Genomic DNA, 6,000 nt, shown 5'->3' with positions numbered 1-6,000 from the left:
CGCAAAAGCGAAAACCCAGGAAGGATATGATTTATTTATCAGCCATGCGTTTGGCAGAGCGGTGCAGTTTAAAACATTTATTACACGTTCCTACATGACCTTAGACTAGCAAAGTCATTCCGCAGTGCAGGATAACTGAAAGGATCCCAGCCTTTGGTCGTTTGGTATCGGCGGAGGCAGCCTATTGTGACTTTTGAGGGGGTTTTGCCATCTACCTGACACGTCACTCTTCAGATGAGCCAGGACAGCGCGGGAAAATGTGGGGAGGAAATGTGCAATAAAAGATGCCCCATGCTAACCGTGCTCATTTCATTAGATAATGTGAAAAAAGACAATAAAAGATGCCCCATGCTAACCGTGCTCATTTCATGAGATAATGTGAAAAAAAGACAACATTTAAACTCATAAATAACTCTTTTTTTCTGACTAGAATTCCAAGGCATTCCATTATTATTCTTCTGTTGATTGTGTCAATGCCTTTTGGTAATGCTGGTGTCGGTCTATTCTGTGTGGATGTAGCGTTGTGTGCTTATATGCTCGCTGCAAGAAAAGTCAGACAAGTGGTAATGGGACTGATTAACAATTTTCCATCAATAGCTAATAACCATCACAGAAACTCTCCCTCCCCTAATCCTAGTAACACAATTAAAGATGACTTGAGGAGGAGGGGCTTTTCTGCTGTTTTATGAACTTTCTGGAACTCCAGGGACAATTCTGGTGCCATTTCATATTACTAGCCTATCTTTTTCGGGAAGGGGTAAAACGCGGATCTAAAACCGCACGTCCTTAAAAAAAAATCTGAGGACTGTCTCCGTGCCACTTGTAGTTTCTGTCTCTTACAGACCTCTATGACATTTTAGCGCCGACGGATCATAATACTTTCTCCTCCCTATGCTGAGACGGATCCGTCAGCGCTAAAATGTCATAGAGGTCTGTAAGAGGCAGAAACTACAAGTGGCACGGAGACAGTCCTCAGATTTTTTTTAAGGACGTGCGGTTTTAGATCCGCGAGGTCCGTGTTTTACCCCTTCCCGACATACACTGAGTTCTGCCTTGCACAAAAACCACTTAGGTAGACATGACTAAGATTAACTGGATAGCATGTTTGTGTTAAAAAAAATATGTTGATTTTATGAAATACTGGAGAATCTAGCCATGTGTTTGCAGTATCCTTGAATATTTTAAAAAGAGAAACAGAATAATTTCATGGGCTGATGGATGGCGCCGTGTAATTCACCTGACCATGGAAGCTGAATCCAAATCCTAAGAAACAGGTGAGTCCATGACCTGGAGATGAAACATTTGGTTAATAGTCTTATTGATTTTGTCTTTTTTTTAAATATGTTCACGCAGTTATACGTTTCTGATGATCCCAGGCTGCTCAGCACACCATGAGCTGTGCTTTGCAGAAATCAAAGCTTTTCCTTACTGTCACAATAGAGCCTAAATAGATATACAGCAGACCTCTTGTTAACTGGAACTCAAGCAAGCAGCCAAAAAAAAAAAAAAATCAAAGAAATACTATAATACTTTAAATAAAAATAAAATCAATTTCTGGCTGAAATTTAAGTGTAAACTTGGCACACCACACCTGAGTACGCCCATGCTTTGCCTACCACATGTCTGGCAGTGTGTCTGGAACAGTTTATGGTATGGCATAGCATGGGCTATAGTATTAGTTAGGCCTATTTTATAGTAACTCTCAAGCAACCAGAAACTATATTTATCCAGCATCTATCAATCCCCATGGGTGCTGGTTAACTGAGAGTCCACTGTATATATATCAATTCCTTGATTTTGGTTTAAAAGTGCTGTCTGAGGCTGTTAACAATGAGGGAGGGAGATAAAACAAGAAATCTGTGTGGTTCTATTTTTTTCTACCAGCTCAAAGCTTCCTTCTGCTGGTTTCCAAATGGGGTACCCACACTCTTGCTGGGTTTGGGGTGGACTGGGCCTATTTATCTTTTTTTTTTTTTTCCCTGAAACTAGGATCAGTGGCGCAGCAACATCTGAATGAGAGTTAACAACAGTTACAGCTCCTCCTATTTGCTTATTTTATAAGAACATAAGAATTGCATCTGCTGGGTCAGACCGGCGGTCCATCGTGCCCAGCAGTCCGCTCATGTAGCGGCACTCTGGTCAAAGACTAGCGTCCTAACTGAGACTAGCCCTACCTGCGTATGCTCTGGTTCAGCAGGAACTTGTCTAACTTTGTCTTGAATCCCTGGAAGGTGTTTTCCCCTATGACAGACTCCGGAAGAGTGTTCCAGTTTTCTACCACTCTCTGGGTGAAAAAGAACTTCCTTATGTTCGTACAGAATTTATCCCCTTTCAATTTTAGAGAGTGCCCTCTCATTCTCTCTACCTTGGAGAGGGTGAACAACCTGTCCTTATCTACCAAATCTATTCCCTTCAGTACCTTGAATGTATTGATCATGTCCCCTCTCAATCTCCTCTGTTCGAGGAATAAGAAGCCTAATTTCTCTAATCTTTCGCTGTACAGCAACTCCTCCAGCCTCTTAACCATCTTAGTCGCTGTTCTCTGGACCCTTTCAAGTAGTACCGTGTCCTTCTTCATGTACGGCGACCAGTGCTGGATGCAGTACTCTAGGTGAGGGCGCACCTTAGCCCGGTACAACGGCATGATGACCTTCTCCGATCTGTTCATGATCCCCTTCTTTATCATTCCTAGCATTCTGTTCACCCTTTTTGCTGCCGCCGCACATTGCATAGACGGCTTCATTGATTTGTTGATCAGAACTCCCAAGTCTCGTTCCTGGGAGGTCTCGCCAAGTACCGCCCCGTTCATCCTGTATTCGTGCATGAGATTTTTGTTACCTACATGCATCACTTTACACTTATCCACGTTGAACCTCATCTGCCAGGGGACCTCAGAACAGTTTACATAAATTTATTCAGATACTCAAGCATTTTTCCCTGTCTGTCCTGGCAGGCTCACAATCGATCTAATGTACCTGAGGCAATGGGGGGTTAAGTGACTTGCCCAGGGTCACAGTGAGCAGCATGGGTTTGAACCCACAACCTCAGGGTGCTGAGGCTGTAGCTTCAACCACTGCGCCACACCCTCCCCACGTCTTCTGCAAAGTTCACCTCATCCGCCTTCTACTCATTTCAAGTTTGAGTATCTCCGTATTCTCCTGCTGGGTTTGGAATGGACTGAGGGCCAGATTCTCAAAACTTAAAGTTGCCTTTAATGCAGTTGCTACACTGGTTCCAGCCAGTTTAGCGTGCATGTATTTTAGAAGTGGATTATCAAAACTGCATACCCAAAGATTACAGGCTGCAGATACAAATCCTTCTTGGACAGAACCTTTAAGTTCCAAGCGAACAGACAGCAAACCTGGCTGAAAAACCACATAAACGAACCAAATATGACTTATAATACTTTCCGCAAATCGATCAAAACCACCCTATTCGCTAAATTCATTGACTAAAACGGTCCCCTCCCCCACTAAGACCCCTCTCACGGATGTTCTAAATCTTTCAGACACTCATTACCCTTAGATCCCCAATTAGTATGTAAGTTTACCATTTAGACTATTGTACTGCATCTAGACTCTTTATTCGGTACTGTATTTAAACTTATTGTATGGTATTGTATTTAGACTCACTCTACTGTATTATATGTGGATTTATTGTATTGTATTAGTATTGTACTGTACTAAGACCTTTGTTATTCGCTGAATGTCCAGCCTTCTTACAATGTAAACCGCCTAGAAGTCGCCTGACTATGGCGGTATAGAAAAATAAAGTTATTATTATTATTATTATTATTAGTCTTTTCCGAGCTTCCTAGCAGTCTCCAATTTTGCCATGCAAATGGGCTCATCAATATTTAAACAAGAACTCCAGTCAATTCTTCATCATTGCTGAGTGATTTTCCAAATGTGGTGGTGGTTTTTGGTGACCAAAAATCAATGACTGGTCTGGGGGGTGCTGGTACTGTGAAAACCGCATCTCTGGCGTGTGTTTTGACTGTGGCTCATGAAAAAAATACATTAAAAATTATAGGCTTTCTTTGGGGGGAGGGCAGAAAAAAGAACGCTTCTTGAGCGCATGCATTATAGCCGTCTCTTATGTGTTGCTGGCTGTGCTTCATGATAATTTGACATTAAAAACAAATTACAAGATTTACATGAATTATAGCAGTTTTTTTGTGGAGAAAAGGCATGTCTTATGCATGCTTGTTGAAAGCTGATGATTTTTAAAAAGGGTTCCAGAGGTGATCCAGGAAATTAAAGACTGGTGAGTCTGACTTCGGTCCCAGGCAACATTGTAGAGACTATTATAAAGAACAAAATGACAGAACATATACATAAACATGGATTAATGAGAGAAAGTCAACATGGTTTTAGTCAAGGGAAATCTTGCCTCACCAGTCTACTACATTTCTTTGAAGGGTGAATGAACATGTGGATAAAGGTGAACTGGTTGATATTGTGTATTTGGATTTTCAAAAGGCATTTGACAAAATACCTCATGAAAGACATCTGAGGAAATCAGAAAGTCATGGGATAAGAGGTAATGTCCTTTTATGGCTTGAGAACTGGTTGAAAGACAGAAAACAGAAAGTGTGTTTAAATAGTCAATATTCTCAATGGAGAAGGGTAAATAGTGGGGTTCCACTACTGCGTGTAAGCAGATGGAATGCGTATGTTTCAATCCACACCTAACCCACCCCTCTAATTCTTCTTATTAGAAATACTTAATATGAACAAGTGCAAAGTGATGCATGTGGGAAAGGGGAACCCGAACTATAGCTATGTGATGCTGGGTTCTGTGTTAGGAGCCACTGCCCAGAAAAAGGATCTAGGCGTCATTGTTGAGGATATGTTGAAACCCTCAGCTCAATGTGCGGCGGCTGCTAAGAAAGCAAATAGAATGTTAGGAATTATCAGGAAATGAATGGAAAACAAAGATGAAAATGTTGTAATGCCCTTGTATCACCTCAAATACTGTGTGCAGTTCTGGTCGCCGTATCTCAAAAAAGATATAGCGGAACTAGAAAAGGAACAGAAAGGGTGACACAAATGATAAAATGGATGGGTCGACTTCCCTGTGAGGAGAAGTTAAAGTGGTTAGGGCTCTTCAGCTTGGAGAAGAGATGGCTCGGGGGTGATATGATAGAGATCTATAAAATAATGAGTGGAGTGGAAAGGGTAGATGTGAATCACTTGTTCACTCTTTCCAAAAATACTAGAACTAGGGGACATGCGATGAACCTACTAAGTAGTAGATTTAAAACAAAGCTGAGAAAATTTTTCACACAACGTGTAATTAAACTCTGGAATTTGTTGCCGGAGAATGTGGTGAAATCAGTTAGCTTAGCGGGGTTTTAAAAAGGTTTGGATAATTTCCTAAAAGAGAAGTCCAAAGGCCTAGGACAAGCAGCATAGAATCTGTTTTGCTACTTGGGATCTAGCTAGGTACTTTGGACCTGGGTTGACCACTGTTGGAAACGGGATGCTTGGCTTGATAGACCTTCAGTCTGTCCCGGTATGGCAATTTTTATGTTCTTATGTGAGCCAAGTATAGAACAATCAAGCAGATGATATTTCTATTTTAATTCCTTTAAATAGCATAACTAATGAAATTTTAGAACAAATCTCTTACATTAAGACTGAGATAGAAAATGGACAATCAACTTTAAATTGAAATTAAATACAGAAAAGACAAAGGGCTCCTTTTATGAAAGCGCGTTAGGGCCTTAATGCGTGGAATAGCATGCACTAAAATGCCATGCATGCTAGCTGCTACCATCTCCTCTTGAGCAGGCGGTAGTTTTTTGGCTAGTGCGCGCTAATCCGGTGCGTGTGCTAGCGTGTGCTAAAAATGCTAGCACTCCTTCGTAAAAGGAGCCCAAAATTTTTCCTAGCAAGTCCAAAGGATAAAATAACTAGAACATCGCTTCACTTGAATGGTCATGACTACCCAATTTCCAAATCTATAAAAATGAGAGTCGCATTAGACTCTCATTTA

The 6,000-nt window shown here is 41.2% G+C and overlaps 1 protein-coding gene across 1 annotated transcript in view; it reads left to right on the top strand.

Moving 5' to 3' along the window:
* The first annotated feature begins 1,115 nt into the window (after window positions 1-1,115).
* Window positions 1,116-6,000, top strand: part of LOC117366142 (carbonic anhydrase 15-like) — a 42,446-nt gene continuing 37,561 nt past the window's right edge. Inside the window, exon 1 of the mRNA XM_033957293.1 lies at window positions 1,116-1,274. The gene's annotated coding sequence lies outside the window, so the exon portion shown is untranslated. The remainder of the gene's footprint in view (window positions 1,275-6,000) is intronic.

This window comes from Geotrypetes seraphini, chromosome 8, assembly GCF_902459505.1.
Source record: "Geotrypetes seraphini chromosome 8, aGeoSer1.1, whole genome shotgun sequence".
Classification (NCBI taxonomy): domain Eukaryota; kingdom Metazoa; phylum Chordata; class Amphibia; order Gymnophiona; family Dermophiidae; genus Geotrypetes; species Geotrypetes seraphini.
The sequence above is the reverse complement of the archived record's forward strand: the minus strand, read 5'-3'. Positions and strand labels throughout refer to the sequence as shown.